This window comes from Neopsephotus bourkii, unplaced genomic scaffold (assembly GCF_033783945.1).
Source record: "Neopsephotus bourkii isolate Nb327-2 ecotype Australia unplaced genomic scaffold, CSIRO-AGI_Nbou_v1 NB_95, whole genome shotgun sequence".
NCBI lineage: Eukaryota > Metazoa > Chordata > Aves > Psittaciformes > Psittacidae > Neopsephotus > Neopsephotus bourkii.
Window position 1 is genome coordinate 1656719 of NW_026900612.1, and position 20504 is coordinate 1677222.

Genomic DNA, 20504 nt, shown 5'->3' on the forward strand with positions numbered 1-20504 from the left:
CCGTTTATACTTATGGTAAAATTAACAGTGGTGAAGGTTGAAAATCCATGGAGCAAAGGATCCTTGTCCAGCCAGTGGAGAAGAAAAATTAAATAGTTTTATTAGGAAGGTGAAAAAAGTGAATGGGTTTTCTCCAAACCTCTCCCATTGACCTATAATGTTCACCACAGACCTATGGGAATAGGCCCAACAGAGATCACAGAGACAAGAAAGAGAATGAGCAAAGAGCAAAGAAAACCACCGTGGAGAGAAATGGAGATGGTAGGATCTTACTAGCAGCACAGTGATTTTCCAGTGTGCTTACACTTCCCAGTGATTTATTCCTGCTGTCTACAAATGGCTTCTGTCACTGGCAGCTTTTATCCCCTAAAAGAAAGGAAAAACTCCAGAAATTATGACACCCTTCAGAGACCAGGTCACTGAGAAGGTCACAGGAGAGCCAGGTACTGCGAGACTGCTGATCAGACTCCGAGCTTCAGGAAAGCAATGGCACAAAAATACTTCATGCCTGGAAGTGAGGCAGACAGGGAGGTAATAGCATGCAGCATCATGCCAAGGCAGCATGAATGATGCCTTCTACTCACTATAATGCATTTTTAATGAACACTGCTGCCCTAAATTTATAGCATATGAATTGGGGGAGGGAAGTCCTCTGTGTGCATCCCTTGAAGTCATGTAAGACCAGGCTAAACTAAAAGCTAAGCGACAGGAACTGATGTGCCACGAAGCGTTACTACAGCACTGACTAAAATGAAATATAAACCAGAAACACAGTTCTCTCTATACCAGGCTGCTTGATGCCTACAGGAACCAGAGTGACCGTGGACAATCATCTACCCACTTGAACCAGAGTGATGGATCCATTTGCAGCAGAAATCTGCCCTTCCATTGGAAACATGCTCTGCTCCCTGCTGCTGGCAAGCCTCATGCAGAGTCTGGCAGCTTTCTTAAAATGATTTCAAAAGGGAAGGGGCTCAGGTTAAGGAAACATTTTGAGGCAATTTCAGAGTTGAACAGTCACCTCACAGATAAAGGCGTTGTGCCTCATTGTATGCTGTGCCCAACACTGCAGCAGCCTGAATGCCAGAGGAACGGAGCTCCTGGGTTGAAATGAAGGTCAGCACTACAACAAATCCCCTTTTCTTTCCTTTTTTGACATTGTGGCATCTTGTAGCTCTTTTCTGACTGGGGACTTCTGCCTCCACAGGATTCTATGCTCTTTGGTCTTTTGTCACAACATGACCTTCACATGAATGTGGTCTTATCCCATGCTGTAGTAACACTTCATGGGCTTATCCCATGCCAGTGATGTGGCGTCAATTCGATGCTGTGCAGCCCACCCTGGTTAATTTGTCCTCTGATTTGTAACTCCAGACCTTGGAAATTGTGCCAAGGAAAAGGCAGCTCCTGGGACAGCAGAGGCCTGACTTACTTGGAGACTCAGAGCTTGGCAGCAGCGAGGTACATTTATAAAGTGCCATAACATTATAACAGAAATCACATAGTTGCTCCAACTGGCCAAGGCATAGAACAGTATCATGGGAGGATGCCAAAGGCTGGCTGAGCTTTCATAGGAGCCAACTTTAGCAGCCTCATTCAGGCCAAAAATGTTTGAATCATTCATGTCCCATCACTATTTCCCCTTTAGATGCTGTCTTTGGGCTGGAGAAGAGTCACAGACACCATGCTCTTGAGGAACTGCCCTGGGCATACCCCAGTGTGCATGGGGAGATGCATGTCCTGGCTGGTCAACCCCACCAGGCCTCAGGCAGCCATTTGACACCGAGTCTCTCTGGGCATGCATATGTTCAGGAAACCTCAACACATACCCAGGATAGGTCATCCACTGCAATTAAAGCAGTTTTGTTTCCCAGCACCCTGATCCAAGAGAAAACCTGCAAGGGGGAGAAAATGCTGCCAGTGACAGCACAGGGGTCTACAGGGACATGGTACAGAGAGGAAAGAGGCTGGTCTGATTGTTCCCAAGCACTTGTACAATGGTTGCACTCTCAGCTGCATCCTAGATGCTACCATACTGTCAAAGAGTAAAAGTGAGAAGACTTCTTCCTGTTCTCCTCCAGGCTGGGCTGACCACAGGACAAGTATCCTCAACAGTCAAGTCTACCGAGGTGCCTAGGGATGTTCTTATCCAACACCTGGTGGACTTAAGAACAGATATGGTCACAGAAGAGCTGAAAAGCCCTAAACACAGTCTAAGTTTATTTCTGAGAGAATTTGCAATTGCTCTGGCATTGCAAATGCACACTTATACCGATATAAGCTAAGCAGAAATCACTACATCATTTGAATGGCAGTGATCTACTCCCGTCTCATACTGAAGGAAACAGCTGAGCCAGGCTCAAGTCAGCCAAGTCCCTCCTGCTTCACTGTTTCACATCTGTGCAGGCCATTCCCCCGATGATGTTGTTACAAGAAGCTGAAGACTCATAATGTAGTGACAAGAGAATGTCTCTGTAGGAACACAACAAAGAGAGCACTTTCTTCTCCATTGCTGTCACAACATCACACTGAAGCTTGTGCTGAGCTCTTAGTGACCCTTTCATAGCACAGAAGTTTATTATCAGCCCTCTTCACTCTCTTTCTCGAGGGGCTTGATGTATTAACAAACAACCGCCTAAGATTTGGCCAGTGCCAACTGCTGCATGCATTGCTTCCCACTGGCCCGCCCTATATATGTCCATATCACCTTGTTCAATCCCACCTTGGCTATTCAGGTCTGCAAGACAGACAGGGAAAACCATGGATGCCACGGAGATGTGACTAACTCAGAGCCACCAGCCAGGCAGGGCTGGAATGTGGGCAGGAGCGAGGTCCTCTATCCCATTTTGTGTTTGTGAGCCTCAGTAATGGCATTATTACCATGGGGAAGCTTTTTTCTCAACAGAGTGAGACAAGTGGCAATGCTTTGAATTTGCCAACTTGAAAGTAGCAGCCCAGACCACGTCACGTTTGAAAAGGCTGAAGTGGTTCTAAGCATTAACTGCAGAAGCTGCTCAAAGACTTCAGCAAATGGCAGACCAGCAGAACTGCATTTCAGCACTCTCCTCCAGCTCCCTCCTCTGCACTCAGACTCCCCAAATCAGGGTAGCTGTAGCTGGCACAGGCAGTGCAAGCAAGAGATTGCTGCTTATGGCAGGCACTGTGCTGATGTCTCTCCACAGGTTAGCGTTAATGCTCTGGCAGCACTCACACCTTGTTGATCCTGCTATACAGGCCGCTTTGTGTAGTGAAGAAGCTTGAGCTGGGATAATTTAAAGCAGTGCCCACAGATTTATTCCACTTCAAACACATTACATGCCATCTCCTGGGCCCTGAGCCTGGTCTACAAAAGGGAGGAAGTCAGAAGATGGAGGAGTGAAAAAGAAACAGTTTGCCCCACTTTGAGGAGCTGGAGGAAGTGAATATCTAATTTGTGATATATCTTAACACAGAGAATCATAGTATCATATTTGGCACTGGGCCACCTGTCCGTCCCCAAAGCTTAGTATGTATCTCTAGTCCACACTACTCCCCAGACATGGTATAAGATACTTGTAAAGGATCTCCCCATTGCTGGTGTCCCAATAACTTTCTCTGAGTTTCACTCACCTTCCCTAGTAATAAAAGGCCACATACAGGAGATTTTTGTTACAGACAGGCTCAGACCATCTCAGAGCTAAGATGCAAAAGCAGAAACTATCTTAACATGAAAAGCAAAAGACAGCTTGGCTCATTCAGCTACAGCAAAGGCAGAAAGGGAGCAGCATTGTATCCTATAAGCAAATCCTACTGAAATCCTAGTCAATCCTAGTAAAACCAGGACAAGAAGAAGAGCTACAAAGAGGAAGTAGTTAAGCTAAATAATCATGCTCCAGGGACAAAGGGGCCACAGACAGTTAAGACTGGAAAGCCAAGGGCTTCTCATTATCACAGCTTGTTGCTCCTCTCACAATGTTGGACAAAACTCAAAGTAGCTCTGAGATGAAGCTTGCCAGTGGAAGAGGATGGTATGGTATGGCTGCCCATCACAGAGAAGTGACATGTTCACCAGCATCTCAAGTCAATGCACTAGGACCATTCCCTCCTACTATGCATTAAAGCTTCTCAAAATTGCTTTTTGCCACCCCACAGAGAGAAGCCCAGGTTGAACTGCCCCATAGCTAAAATGCAGGAGCAGGACCTATCACATCTATCAGTGCAATAGAAATCTACAATCACAGTGGGCAAGGGAAATCATAAATATCACTTTTTTTTTTTTTTTTCAGAACAGCAGTTACAGGTTTATCATATCAGGACTTTCCAAACCTTAGATGACATCCTCTTAGAAACCCATAAAACCCTCACATCACCACCAGCGGCAGTCAAAGCCAGCCTTGATCAAGCAAAATCTCTATAATATGCCAGTGAATGGGGCATGAGGATCATCTCCCTGATCGTGATAAGTTGGACAACCTTGGAAACCGGGAAACTAAGCACCAACTAGAATGGTGGCTCTCACCATCTTTTGCATTGTAAGAGTGATGAAGAGAAGAAGCTATCCAAAAACAGAAGCACTGCCAAGTGCTCTCAGGAAGTTACTTTATGCCTCTTGAGTATCAGCTCCCCAAAAGCAGAAGAAGGTTGATGAGATCAACCACCTTTGAGGAGCATCTTGCACAAGACCTGTTCTGCAGGGGGAGCTGGACACTATTACTTGTAGAGTCCTCCCTGGAGGGGCACAATGAGGATAATTATGCAGCTTTTCTATTTCTAAAGAAGGAAGCATTCACAAGCATTGGAAAATGATAATGTGTTGTTTGCCATAAACGCCGTAATTATATCTAAACCTCTCATTAACATGGAAATGACAAATGCCAAATTAGAATCAAGCATCTACAATTAGGCTAAAAAGCCATGGCAATTTGTTATTCTTTGCAAGAAATCATTTTTTTCACATCATTTACTCTGAATGAGGTCTCATTATGTAATGATATTTAGCTCTTCCACTTACTTTTCAGTTTTGCAGCTTTATTAATTGCACTCACAACAGTTCTTTAATATAAGCAAGCAGTGATATCTTCTACTGAATAGAAATCCAAACCTGAAAGCACCAATGGGATGTATTTACAGCCAAATGGAGTCAGGAAGACCCAAAGCCAGAGAAGAAAGTAGGGGCAAAATCTTCAAATGTCTTCAGTACGAATATAATTCTGTTCCAGCTGAGAAAAGGAATTTGCATTTCATCACAAAGAGGTTCAGACCAGCAACAAGCTCTTCTGCCAGCCTCACCCAACATCCTATTTTACTGTAATAACAAAAAATATCTCAATGACACTTCCTATTCAGTTAATAGCAAAGCTTTTTACTGAAAGTTGTGCCATGAGGCAGTGAGCATTCAAAGCCACTGGGTAGTCCTCAGTAACAATGACTCAGACACCTGATGGCAATCAAGCTAAAATGGTACTGAGTCTTTACTGGCCTAGGAGAAAGCAAGTTTGACAGACAAAAATTCTCCTAGGAGGCAGGATGTAACAGTCTGATGCTGGGCTGTCCAAATGAAGGAGCCACAAATATATTTGGTAGACAAAAGGTAGAGAAGCTCCCATTTTTAGCTGACATAGAGGGAAATGGCTGATCATAAACACCAACACTAAAAAAAACTGAAGGGAAATGATTTGAAAGAGAGGAGCAATTTCATTTACAGCTAGATTGGCAGCTTCAAGGTATGCATCATAGTAGGACCTAGAGATTTTTTGTTCTGCTTTTCAAAACAGCATGAGACCAAATTGAACCCCTGACAAACGAGCCTGGTTTCATTAGTCTAAAGGTGTAAAACCATACTGGTAGGACTCAGCACTGCGTAGCAAACTGGTACAGTACCTGACCATCACTTAGACCCAGCAACTCCTGATTCCTCCTCAGATTCCATACACATCCTGAAGAGGTGCCCTGGTTTGACAGAACAAACTCCAAACCAAGCACCAGTCCCACCTCCACATCCCTCTAGGCTTGCATCTTCAACCTGGGTCCTCATATACTAATTGCTGTGGAGTGGCTGTTTCAGTGGCTGCAGAGAAGTAAAACCTCTTATTTCTCTGCAGCACTTAGTAACAGTCATGGGTGAGGACTTGCAGAGAAGTTAATATCCCAAAATCTTGGTGAAGTTTGCTACCACCCACTGAACCTTATAAAATCATCACTGCCCCCCCAGGCAGCTCTGCACAGCCCCACAGGTGACAGGATTAATTTATCCTCAGATCATCTGTTACCTGCATTTCCAATTTATTTAATATACACCACTGTTCCTGCTAGATTAATGTTTACGTGACTTCAGTCTCTGTGGGGTTTGCTGCTGCCACCAAGCACCTGCACCCAGTGTGTGGCATTCTCCATCCCAGTCCTTCTGCTCAAAAACGAGTGGATCTGGTGTTTCTCCGAGCAGATCAAGATAATCTGTAACAATTCACTTACACTAAAAGGGCATTACCCTGATTGGAACTGGACAGAGACCACTTTCTGATTAGGACAGTGATATGATGTGGCTTTAAGAAGACATTTTAGAATATTAATATCTCTGAATTAACAACTGATCTTGCTGCCATCATCTGTTCAAATAATGAAGAAATGATTTTGTGTGCGAGAGCCTTCACAGAATTATCTGGATAAAGCTTCAGACCTTAATCCACTTTCAAAGTAGCAGCAAATACTTATTATCTAAATGCTGATGGCCACTCTGTACTGCACGGCTTCCAAAGTGCACAAAATAGGCCAGAAAGGTTCCTGTTGACATTGACAAATGTTGTATCAGGTCCTCTAGGAAGACAAATTCTGCAGACAGTCATAAAGAAGGCACTGACAAGCCCCAACCACATGTAACCTGATTCCTTCTTGATGACCACGTTTCCAACATGACTCAATCCTTATACATGCCTGCAGATCAATGCTGCAGGCTCTCTCCTCTTACATGGCTCCACACACCAGGCCCATTCACCTCATACTGACCATCTGCTTCAGGCCCACCAGGTGGGACATGCAACAAAGTCACAGGTCAGAGGGAGCTGGCCCATGCCAAGTTATGCAGCAGCCACTCCTCCTGGGACCTCCAGGTCCTTGTCAGATGATGGGATGCATCAGGCGACATACTCCGTCCCACAGAGACTCGTTTGCACCCCAAGAAAATGGGAAGATGGGAGATCTTTGTCCAAACTCACCATGGACGACTCTCACCTCCAGTCTGGAAGGTTTGTAGGACATGGCATCACCCACAAGGTGAGATGATGCAACAAAGGCCAAAAAAAGACAAGAAGCAGCAGGAGAAAGCACTATAAAATATTTAGAGACCTTTGTCAGGATTTTATATCTCCCAATGTACAGACAAATCTCCACATTTCATGCTAGAAGTAATCAACCTGGAGAAAGACACAGGCATCTCATCACACTTCAAGCAGGAGGCTGGTCACTTACCTTCCAAAGTATCTTGCAAAATCCCACAGACAAGTCAGTGAGCAAGCTCTAATATCAAAGGCAATGTTAATAGCCTTCTCTGAGGAGGGAATTGTTATCCAACAGCATATTTCAGAAACACACAAAGCCAAGAAAAGGTTGAGAATCAGAAGTTTCTTTTGGCTGTTTCAAAAGCATCGCAGTCCATCAGTCAGGAGAGCGCTATGCCTGAATAAGCTGCAATTTTTTAGTTTATAACTGCAAATATTCTGCAAAGAAAATTCTCAGGGAAAAGGATGCCTTTTCCAAAGCAGAAACAAAACCTCTACAGGCTACCTAAATCTGCAATTCTGTGTAGGTACAGAAAAGAATGAAACTGCAGAGCACATCTGAAATTTAGCCATAAACACAAAAGATAAATTGCTGGCCTTATCTTATAATGTTGTGAATTGTTTGACAGATTTAGAGAATTACTGATCAAGCCTAGTTAGGAGTTTGATCAAAGAACTGTCAACTCAAACCATGATTTATAAATCTGTCCCTTGACTGAAAAATGCTGTTTGTCCACATTTACTTCAACTCAAAGGGATATATGAGCTTAAGTCTCATTTTCCATATGAGCTGTTGGACCCATAACCAGCTTTAGGAATCCACGGGTAATTCACGGCATACAAGACAATTTCCATTCTGGTATCTGTGAACAGCGAAGACCCTGCAAACCAGAGCAAAGCAAACCTATCTGGTGCCTTGCTGAAAAAGCCATTACTTTCTATGCTATTGCAGCAGCTTTTCTGCATTGAAGCTCTAAGATCCTGCCTGTTGCAAGTGGGAAATTAATTCAGTCCAACAGCGACAACAACTGCTGGGCAAACAAGTTACAAAAGAATATATGCAAAGTCCTCAGCAGGGGAAGAGGATGGCACAGACTTACACTGATGTCTGTACTCAGCTGCATGTGTTTAGTCCCTGAGTTAAATTACCAACAAGGCCACAACTCTTGATTTCAGCACAAAAATGTTTTATGGGGAGCCTGATAAGTCTGGACAACACTGAGCAGATAAGCACCTTGGAAGGTACCTTTACTTTCTGAGTCACATCTCACTGCTGGTATGCAAACCAGACAGTTTCTGGGGTTTCTGTCCCTGGCATATGGTTAAGGGCTGTGGGAGGAAGCTCGTGCCAAAGGGAGAGAATGTAAGAATAGCTGTACTGGTTCAGCTTAGCCCTGCATCCCATCTCTGAAGGTGGATGCTCACAGAAAAGCCTAAATGCAGGGCAAACACACAGTTGATACTTCCCTGCCTCACTCTCCAGCCTGCAGCAATTCACGGATGATCCAGGGGTCACAGCTTTCCTCTTTGGCAGGCTTCTATACATGCTTTTGTCTCAGTAATTGTCAACATCTTGTTCATGAACAAAATGTAAAACAGGGATAAAGAGGTGGAATTTCTGGCTAATTATTTCTATTATTGTGAAAGCTGAAAGGCCATCTGAGATGACACACTCATGCAATAAATGCTCTACAAGTATGTAAAGAGATGAAGTATGTGCCCAAAGAACCTAAACAAACAAACCACGACAGAAGCACTGATACTGCCCAGTCTATGAACACCAGGACTCAGGAGCAGAACACAAAAAAGCAGCACCAACAGTAATTAAACAGATGAGAAGACCAGGCTCAGCTTACATCAAGTCTAGGTCAGACCCAAGGTCTGGATGCTTAATAAGGCTGACAGAGGCCAACAGCATTCGTCTAAGAAAAGCTTATGAATGTGAGGTTCATACAGCAGCACACCCCTTACACACCTTCCTGGCACCTGGTGCTTTCTGGCTCAGAGACCTGCAGAGCCAGACACAGGATTTCTGCATTTGATAGATACAGATGGACTTTTCCTCTATGAAATCGCTTACTCGAATGGAAAATCAAACACACAAACTGCGAGCATCTTCACCAACCTGTGGTTAGGCACTCTCCCATGGTTAGTGATGTACTGAGAAAAGTCTCATATAATTTGTTATGAACCTGCCTCATCCTGTCTGTTTCATGTGATGCTCTCCAGGTCAGGTATCAGGGGACAATCACTCTCTGCTGCTCAATACCCCTTGTGATTTTACCAGCCTTGGTCAGGTCTGTATAGTCATTCCTTGCACAGAATCACATTTATCCTCTGGTTATTCTTGCTATTTTATCCTTTTGGTTACTCTTTGGTTATCCTTCTTCTTCCACATACATTTTCCAGCTCTGCTGTATCTTCTTTGAGACGGGCGGAAGGGCAGAATGGCACCAAGTGTTTAGGTTCAAAATTATGGCTATTTTTCTCTCTGTTCCTTTGTTCTCCTGCATCCCACCAGGCCAGTGTTCCTACTGTATCATCCTTCCCTTGCTCTCATAAGAAACTGGAGCAGAAGATTTGCTTTAAGTTTGGCTCTTTTCCAAGAGTCCCCAGTTCACCAGCCAAACATTCTAGAATTAACAATAAAAATAATTCTCAGCCTAAATTTCCCCCTAGAACTTCACTGTACCCAAGATTTTATCCAGGATCTCTTTCAGAAACATAATCTATGCTTTCCTATTCACCCAGGCATAAGTCCTGTTTTCTTCCATGACTCAGCAGGGATACTTACTGTAAGCGTTAACATCCAGCCATCCCGAGCTCAGAGTGACTATGAAGAAAACTTCTCCATCACTACCCAGGGCCTCAGACAGGGAAGGATGGATCCAGTATTCCTCACCTGGTAGCCCTATTAGTAAAGGATTGGTTTGAAGCAGTGCAGAGCAGAGGAGAGGAAGGAAGCAACTGAGTCGTCAACCCATGAAGAGGGACTCCACCACCCTCAGGACCTCTCCTGGTTCATCACAGGTAGATGAGGACAAGAGGACTCCTCTGCCCACCCACACTACGTAATATATCCAGTGTCACTGCTGGCAGGAACTTGAAGCAATTCAGCATATATTAAGAGTCCCACTGTTTTTTAAGCCCTCATACTTAACTTCAAAGCCCAAACAGTAGTGACTAATCAAACTGTAATAACTAATCATTGCTGCTGTCAATTAGTACCATTAAGTGTGCTTTCCCTACAGCAGATGTCTCTGATTCAGATATGCCAGCTCTGTTTTGGAGGGATGGTGTTGCAGCACCAGTGGCAGTCCCTGTTCATGCACTGTCCCAGGAGCTCCCACCAGCTGCAGTGACAGCTCCAGAAGACATTCCCAGGGACAGGATCCCCTGCAGCACCCGGGGAAGGAGCCATGCAACTATATCCCAAGCCCTGTGCTGTCTCTTTGACAGTGTCAGAGCCCACCTGGGGCAGTTTAAAACCAAACATGGGGGGGCAGTGATTCAGTCCTGCTAAGCACGAAGCAAAATGGTACACAATCCCAGAGAAGGGTCTTCACAGACCTCACAGCAGCTCCGACACTGTGGGACCAGAGCCTCCACCAGACCAGTCACCAGAAGAATGCTTGGGTTTGCTAGTTGAGATTCTGACTTGATCTGCTCTATTAAGACATGCACCTTAGCAAAAAATGCCCCTGGCTTGCCTCTGTCTAGTAGAAGTTAAATTAACAATCTGTTAAATTAACAAACTGCTTCTCCTGCTCCATACAGCAACTGTACTGGAGCATACAACATCTGGCTGAACAGGGTTCACTCACCATAGAGTCACTGCAAACTGTGACTTAAGAGGTCAGTGCAAAATACCTGAGCCAAACAGATGAGCCACAGCTACATTCCCAACCTATGGGAAACTTACAGTACTCTGACCTAGCTTAGCTTGTGTTGCTGTGGCCAGGAAACTGCACATCACCTTAAGGTCACTGCAGACGAAGCCCACATGCACAACCAGCTACTGTGCTTCAGCTAATGCACTGTAACTTGACATAAGCCGAAGGCACAAGACCACCCAGGTGTTCCAGGAAGGCTGCAATCAGGAACGCATTTGCTGGCTACAATAAAGACAGTGAAGAGTACAGAAGTATGGACCTGCATTCTGTCTGGCAAACAAACCCACCTCCAGCCCAGATATTAGACACTTGTACATATTTAAAGGCAGCAGATGTCTATTGGAGGACTATATCCTTTCGTGCTAAACTTCAAAACATCTTCTAAATCAAAAGCATATTATTTGACTTAATAAAATCTAGCCAACATAAATAGCACTCACAGGAACATGTTCTGCTTACAGATCACATATATCCAGAAAGCATTGCTTCATTGAGGCTATTCATTTGATCTAATACTATATTTTAATCTAATACTATATATTAATACTACTTGATCAGAGCAATCCCATGCACAGCTACAGGCTGGGCAGAGAAGAGATTCAGAGCAGCCCTGCAAAGAAGGACTTGGAGGTGTTGGTCGATAAGAAAATGAACATCAGCCGGCTTCAGAGTGCGCTTACTCCAGTTTCTCTTTTTTTTTTTTTTTTTTGAGGGCTGAAATGCCATTAAAACAAAACCAATCTTTTGCACCACAGTATAGATCACTATTAGAAAATAAATGTGATTTCTCCAACATAAAGACAAGTCTTTTTATATGGCAAAAGACACCCAGACTGGCACATAAAAGAAAAATTAATAATTCTCACCTAGGGAAAGCTATTGCCCTGCCTGTGTTCTTCAATCAAACTAAGTGATTACTAAAATCCAAAGGGAGAGAGGGCTGAAAACCATCTCCTCTGTCTAAATGGAGCCAAGTTTTCTGACATATATAATCTGAAGGACAGAAGAGGCAAAGCACACTGAGATGTGATACATGTGTACACTGAAATTGCAGACACGAGGAAAAGTAGGATTATTGCAGATTAAAAAGAGAGCAAAATCACTACAATTTGTATTACAGTAGGGCTGACAAACATGGGGACAGACAAAGTACCAAAGCAATTTCCACCACAGAAGCTGCTGCTCCCGCCCTGCAGGTATTTCAGGAGACTTTTGCAAGGCAGGGTAGTGAGGACTAGAGCATGCAGGAGTGAGAGCAGCCCTCTGTGCCTCCCACCATTCATTGGAAATATCCCCCCGTCAGCCATACCTCAGCTGTGGCCTCTCATACTGACCAATACCAACCATAGCAACCAATGTCCCCTCTCTCCTTCCACAAACTGACAGTGGATTACTCTGTGGCTTCACACCACATCGCTCCAAACTGAAGAAAAAGAGGCAGAAATGCTGTGATTGGACTCGTCTTTCTCCCCAGCAATAGTCAGTAACTCCAGTTTAACACCTTGTCTGATGGGATCCCATCTTCTTTGCAGACAGAGAAGAAAGACAGACCCAAACCTGAGCAACTCCTGGAGGCAGCACTTAGGGCTCTTAACAAATGGGCTTAGCCAGTCTTCCTTTTACACAGGTTTAACTGGATGCATAAACCTCATGGAAAAGCTACTATTTCAAAGTAATGCATCTGAGGATGTTCTCTTTCACGGACACCCCCTTGTCGTGGGGAAAGAGCTTGCGTGCCCTTGTGAAGTTGGGAGTTATGCTGGTGGTGGCTTATGCTTCCGGTAGGGTCTCCCATGCCAGTCAGCTCTCAAATGAAGGGTCAGACAAAGTGTGTCCATGGGCAGGATGGGCTCACTAGCCTTCGGGCAACCATCCTAGGAGAAGGACAACTCCAACTTCAAACCCGGGCAGATGGAGCTCGTGTAGCCCTGTAAGACCATCCATCTAAGAGAAGGATACTCTAATTAAACCTACAACCTGAGGACTTTGCTGTCACCGTCCAAGCTCGCTAGGCCCTGGCAGATAAACCTCAGGTGTAAAGGGTGAGGCCAGTTCTGCGCACGCTGTGCCTCACCTAAAATAAATCCACTGCGCAGGCCCGAAGGGTTTACCCACACTTGTAAAGCCCTGTAGCGACAGGCGAGGGACGAAACGGCAGGTGATAAGGTGCACTGGAAGTCGCAGACCCAACCCTGCATGCAGGCGGTTCAGGACATTGGTCGCTCAAGTCTGACCCAGGAGATGACAATCTTGTTCGCCAGCATCCTGAATGACCAAGCAGCCTTTTTCAAGGACAGCACTGCTTGCTCCATATGGAGAGAGGCCTAGAAAAGGTGGCCTAACCAAAGCTCATCTCCCCCTCCACCTGGTTGGCTAGCCGCGGCCAACGGGCATCTTCTATTGTGGTCAATTAAAGACAAAGAGACAAAGGCATACACCTGCCTCCAAAGGTGTGTCCAGATTGACACTCGCATGTTGGAACATCAGAACCATGCTCGATACAGTGAACAGTGGGCGTCCTGAGCGCCGTTCTGCGCTAATTGCCCATGAATTGTCACGACTTAACATCGATATCGCTGCTCTCAGTGAAGTTCGCCTTCATGAGGAAGGTAGCCTCAAAGAACATGGTGCTGGCTATACACTCTACTGGTCAGGCAAACCCAAAACTGAAAGTCATCTTTCTGGAGTCGGCTTCATGATTAAAAACTCCATCATCTCTAAACTTGAAAATTTGCCGATAGGTCATTCCGACCGTATTATCTCCTTACGTCTTCCACTGCACAATAAGCAACACGTTGTTCTTTTCAGCATATATGCTCCAACTCTGCAAGCTGACCCTGCAGAAAAAGAAAAATTCTACTCCGACCTGCGTCACCTCACTCAGAAAGTTCCTATAGAAGATAAGATCATAATCCTTGGTGACTTCAACGCCCGAGTAGGAAAAAACTTTGAAGCCTGGAAAGGAGTACTAGGCAAGCACGGTGTTGGCAGCTGCAATGATAATGGTCATCTCTTACTAGAGTTCTGTGCAGAGCAACAGCTTACCATCACCAACACTAACTTCCAGTAGAAAGACAGCTGGAAGACAACCTGGATGCATCCTCGATCTAAACATTGGCACCTTATTGATTATGTTTTAGTGCGCCAGAGAAATATTCGTGATGTCTGCCAGACCAGAGTGATGCCTAGTGCAGAATGCCAAACAGACCACCGCCTTGTGCGTTGCAAACTTAATTTCCACTTCAAGCCCAAACCTAAGAGGGGTGGCATTCCGAGGAGGAGGCTCAATGCTGATAATCTTCAAATAGCTGCAGTGAGGGACAGCTTTCAGGCTAACCTTCAAACTAGGCTTGAAGACCAACTTATAGATTCTTCTCCTGAAGCGCTTTGGCAACATATCAAAAATAGCATCCTGCAGTCCTCCGTAGATTCCATTGGGTTCTCTTCAAAGAAAAACAAAGACTGGTTTGACAATAGCAACCAGGAGGTCCAGGAATTGCTGACAAAAAAGAGATCTGCTCATCAAGCACACCTCGCTCAGCCACTCTGTCATGTAAGAAAAGCAGCCTTTTGTCTTGCATGTAGCAAACTCCAACAGAAACTTAGAGACATCCAGAACAAGTGGTGGGTCAACCTAGCAGAAAAGACTCAACTATGTGCAGATTTGGGCGACCACAGAGGATTCTATGAGGCTCTGAAGGCAGTGTATGGACCCACATTTCAGGTTCAAAGCCCCTTACTTGGTGCAGATGGCCAAACGCTTCTTACAGATAAAATCTCCATCCTGAATCGTGAACATTTTCAAACCCTCTTTAGTGCTAATCGTGTAGTCCAAGGCGAAGGAATCCAGCACATTCCACAACATCCGGTGAAAAACGAATTGGATTTAGCCCCTACCATGGGAGAGACTCTTAAGGCCATACAGCAGGTGAAAACTGGCAAGGCAGCTGGGGTTGACGGAGTCCCACCTGAAATATGGAAGCATGGAGGCCAAGCACTTCACGCTAAATTTCATGAGCTAGTTGTGTGCTGTTGGGAACAAGGCAAAATACCGTCAGACTTCCGTGACGCAATCATCGTCACTCTGTATAAGAAAAAAGGTGTCAAGTCAGACTGCTCAAACTACTGTGGTATAACTCTGCTCTCCATTGCTGGTAAAATTCTTGCAAGAATACTATTGAACAGACTAGTACCTGCTATCGCAGAAGAACTTCTACCTGAAAGTCAGTGTGGTTTCAGGGCTAATAGAAGTACCACAGACATGGTATTTGTTCTCAGACAATTGCAAGAAAAGTGTAAAGAACAGAATAAGGGCTTATACGTAAGTTTCGTTGACCTCACCAAAGCTTTTGACACTGTGAGCAGGAAAGGCTTATGGCTGATCTTAGAACGATTAGGTTGTCCCCCCAAGTTCCTCAAAATGATTATTCTGTTACATGAGGATCAGCAAGGCCAAGTCAGGTATGGCAATGCACTCTCTGAGCCTTTCCCAATAACCAATGGTGTGAAACAAGGTTGCGTTCTCGCACCGACCTTATTCACAATCTTCTTCAGCATGATGCTCCAAAGGGCTACAGCAGACCTCGACGAACAAGACGGCATTTATATTCGATATCGTACCGATGGTAGCCTATTCAATCTCAGGCAACTGAAGGCCCACACTAAGACCCTAAACCATCTTGGCCGTGAATTGCTCTTTGCTGATGATGCCGCCCTTCTTGCCCACACAGAAGCAGCTCTGCAGCGTTTAACATCTTGCTTTGCGGAGGCGGCTGAGGTTTTTGGGCTGGAATCAGCTTGAAAAAGACAGTAGTCCTCTACCAACCTGCACCGCAAGAAGATTATCGCCATCCCCATATTACCATCGGTGAGTCAGACCTTAAGACAGTTCAGCAGTTCAGCTATCTGGGAAGCATCATTTCCTCGGATGCCACGATCGACAAAGAGATAGACAACAGAATAGCAAAGGCATATAGAGCCTTTGGAAAACTCCATAAAAGAGTCTGGTGTAATAAACACCTGAAGAAAAGTACAAAGATCAGTGTCTACAGAGCCATTGTATTGTCTACTCTTTTATATGGGTCTGAATCATGGGTCATCTACCGTCATCACCTGCGACTCCTGGAACGTTTTCATCAGCGCTGCCTCCGTACAATTCTAAACATCCATTGGACTGACTATGTGTCTAATGTCACTGTCCTTGAACAGGCAGGGGTCACCAGCATCGAGGCCACATTGCTGAAATTGCAGCTGCGCTGGGCAGGGCACGTCTCTAGAATGAAGGATCACCGCCTCCCCAAGATCGTGTTTTATGGTGAACTTGCCACTGGTAGCCGCAAGAGAGGTGCCCCGAAGAAGAGATATAAGGACTCCCTGAAACAATACCTTAGCCTTGGCCATATTGACTACCATCAGTGGTCCACCTTGGCCTCCAATCGGGAGACATGGAAGCACACCATACATAATGCTGCTGACTCCTTTGAGAGTTCACGACAAACTAGTCTCGAGGAGAAAAGACAACGCAGGAAGAATCGCGCCCCACCTGTTCCACCCAAGGAGACCTTCTGCTGTGCTTTTTGTAGCCGGATTTGCCTATCCCACATTGGCCTTCTTAGTCATCAGCACGCTTGTAGTAAGCGTGGGTAAAAGCCCTTCCCAAATCTTCGTTCGCGAAGTCAAGCCATGATGAGTGAGCATGATCTGAGGATGTTATAGTGCTGCTGTTTCTCAACATACTCCACCAAAACCATCAGGCTAAAATATCAGCCCAAGTTCCCTGCTGAAAGTTTCCATATAGAAAGGCTCCTGCTGTTTTTCCCTTCCTTTGGATAAATTGCAAGCATATACAATTTTTTCTACCATAACAGCTTGATTTCACCTATTTCTGATAGCTACTTGCTTTCAGAGCTGTAAATCACTAAAACACCCTCTAATCTTCTGCTTTACTCATCTCTGTTTCCTTCCTTTGGTCTTGACTTCTGCTTAGAGGACAAGAATACTTACTGTGCTTCCAAGAGGAAGGATGTGATCCCATGCATTGGTGGTTCATGCTCTGTGGCTTGAAGCTCCTCACCCCAATTCACAGCAGAACAGACACACTGTTAGGACACAGCAGTCTTGTGCTGGATGAAGAAAGGTAAGAGTAGGACAGGACTACGATTCTGTTTCTCCAGCATTTCATCACTGACCACTACAAAAACCCAAACCTGTCTCTTGCTCTGTCAAGCTGTTTGTGGATCAAGTTACTTGTTTTCTAGGGATTTGCAGTGTGTCAAGCCATCAGACCAAGCAAACTCAATAACAATTGACCTGAGGATAGCTATTCCGATATTTCTAGGCTCTTCTGTACCATAGATTTTAGCATAAAATGTCAAAATTCTGAAGGGTAGAGGAGAAATATATCCCCAGGAGCAAGACATATGTGTGAAGTATTTTAAAAATGGAAAATGCCAACTGTAAAAGTTTGCTGCTCTAGATGGCGTACCCTCATCTTGTACTATGTTGGGTATCATTATCTGTCTTCTGGTCTTCCTTTCCTATGCTGTATACTAGGTCAAGCAGAACAACTTCCCCTTCTAAACCGTACCTCATGTGCACAAGATGAGAAATTCCTCAGTACTATTTGGCAAAGTAAGGGAAGCACAGAGCTCTTCCTCAAATTGCACAGACACATGCCCCTGACCCAGCTGCATTCAGAACTGCAGCTCCCCCCTCCAGGGGTTGTGTCTGGGGACATCCAGTGGTTATGAAGCTGCCTTACAGTCAAGTTGATTTTAGCTTTAGAAGAAAAGCACTTAAAAAAAAATAGATGTCAAAGGAATAAAAATCACTTAAAGAAGAAGGATTTGAAAGACAAATAATCTGTGCATGTGTCCAGTAGATCAAGCCCTTCACAGCAAGTCTGGTCTCTCCAGGTGCTCAAGCAGATGGGCATGTCTTCTGACCTACTGTCACATTCAGGGGGTTTCTTCTGTTCTTAACAATCTACTTCCTGCTGACATGAGTTATACACTTTTTCTACCATTCCTTTTCTCCCTAATATGTATCATAAACACGTAACCAGGATCAGGTCTGGACACAGATATGGACACAACAGTAGCCCAGCATGTGCCAATGCACGCAGGGCCAATGTACCAGGACAGAAACTCCCACCTGGCACAAACTGGGAAAAGTGGAAGGGGTACAACTACTGCCGCAGCATCTCAGAGAAAAGGAGTCCAGCACTACATGGAGATGTGACAGCATCTCCCATTCCATATGCACTCCCACCATACAACGCCTTTTGGCTCCCCTCAACCTAGGATATGCTCCTTGTTTGGCTTCAGATTTTCAGTGTGAGCTCATGCAAGCCCTTGGTTTTCTTCGTGCCTCCCAAACATAAATAATCTCTCTTCCTCCTAGGAGCACTGTAGATGGGGAAGGAAACAGTACCAAAGGGTCATTAAGGTTGTCTAGACATAAAAAGAATATACAGCTCTTTGCATAAGTTTTTACCTTGTGGAATAAGAGGGGTGAGTCACAAGCAGAGAGACTAATCCCACCATGTCCCTTCTTTTGTCACCTATTACATCATTGCACAGAAATCCCATCAAACTGCCAAAGATGAACTCAGCTCAGCCACAGCCTCATCCTCTCCCTCACAGCTGCCTCTACAGACTGCAACAGGTTAAAAATAAAAGGCAATCCAAACCATTTAAATTCAGTAACACATAACCCAGCTATGCACTTCCAGGCAATGCAGAAATTTGTGTCTGCCCAGTCAATCACATGCACGGCTTCAGCGCTCTGCAGCTGAGCCAACTTGACAGGCTTTACAGGGGACTCCTCCAATTTACATAAGGTTAAATAAAACATAAGTTAGGGAGAAAAAAATCCTTTTTGCCATAAAATCAATTTATCCCATGTCTGAAATTTTCTGAAAGAAGCCTTTCCAAGATTTAAGAAAGAGAGAAGGTAGTAGAGGATGAAAGTTGCAGGATGATGCAATATCAAACATCAGAAACTGAACCAGACCCATACGTCCAGAAGCAGGTGTTTAGAACAGCCATCGCAAAGTGCACCCTCCAGCATGGCTCTGCACTAGAGCAAGGACTTTCATACAGGTGCTGTTACACAAGAAGTCTTAAAGCTCCTCACTGTTTCCCAGCCCAGACCTGCTTATTTTTTGTGCACAATTATTACAGCCTCTCCAGTCAGAGAGGTTTACTGCACACAAGGGACAGCTTCAGCCTCTGGTCTCTGCTTTCTCACCCGCCTCATTTACCAACATACCTGATAGGCATATCCTACCCCAAGCCTCTTCCTACAGCAGCAAAGGTAGTAAGACTGGAAACACAGCTATAACTCAAGTTCAGACCTGCATCAGCTATGAACAGAACTGTGCCTGAGGAACAACCTCCTACATAGCCCCAGAGGTCATGGCAACAGCCAATGTCATAAACAAACAGCACCTTCATCAGTCTCCAGACATCCTTTCAGGCAAACCAGCCATGCCCTGCCCCCTCTTCCAGAACAGAACTACTGTCAAGAGCCCTCCAGGGACTCAAGCTGATGGCATTACATCAGCCACCCTACCTAGGATATTAAATGCACAAAGATTCCTGAAGAGAGATACCAGTGCCATCTTCCTCCATGGTGCGCAAAGTGATGTCTGGTGTGCGGGGACATACCCTGGAGTCTGCAAAACACTGCCTCTCTTAAACACATCACAAAGCAGTGGCATCCTTAGCCAGGACTGACTGATTCAGAGGTGAAGCTCTGTCAAGCCATTCATCCCAGTACTTCGACCCTGAACCAGGCAAAGAGCCTTAGATGCTAACTTCTCGCTATTGCTAGCGATCGTACAGAGCTCACCAAGCCAGACCACTGCATTCCTGAGTGCAGAAAATATGCCACTCTTCTCATCTTTTCTCTCAAGACACCACAAGGATCCTCTACCAAGGAAATTACTAAAGTAAGAACACAAAGCTGCTGATGCAACACCCATTATAACTGTGTTTCTTACATACTTTTCCTCTGAGTGCTCTCACATACCTCTTTAATCCAGCTTGCCAAAGCCAACATTAGAATTATTCCCCTCACACAGCTCCTGTCAAGCCTCATGGGATAACAGGACTCATTAAACAGATCAGACATGGCAACCATTCAATATGATGATTTTCAAGCAAGAGTTAGTGGGACAGCAAGATATCAGACCTGATGCAAACTCAGCCTGCCCTCAAGAAGCAACCTTCCCATGGAGCTCTTGAAATACGCTATTTGATTCAATTCAGAGGAAGCTAACAACACTAAAGCAAAGAAACAGCATTACAGGGGGAGAACTACCAGAATTAAACATCCAGGGGAAGTGACAGTTCTT

The 20504-nt window shown here is 44.9% G+C and overlaps 1 protein-coding gene across 4 annotated transcripts in view; it reads right to left on the reverse strand.

Annotated features, from left to right (window-relative positions):
- The window catches only part of ARMH4 (armadillo like helical domain containing 4), a 65919-nt gene that overhangs the window by 17906 nt on the left and 27509 nt on the right, over positions 1–20504 (reverse strand). The gene's annotated exons all lie outside the window — the stretch shown is intronic.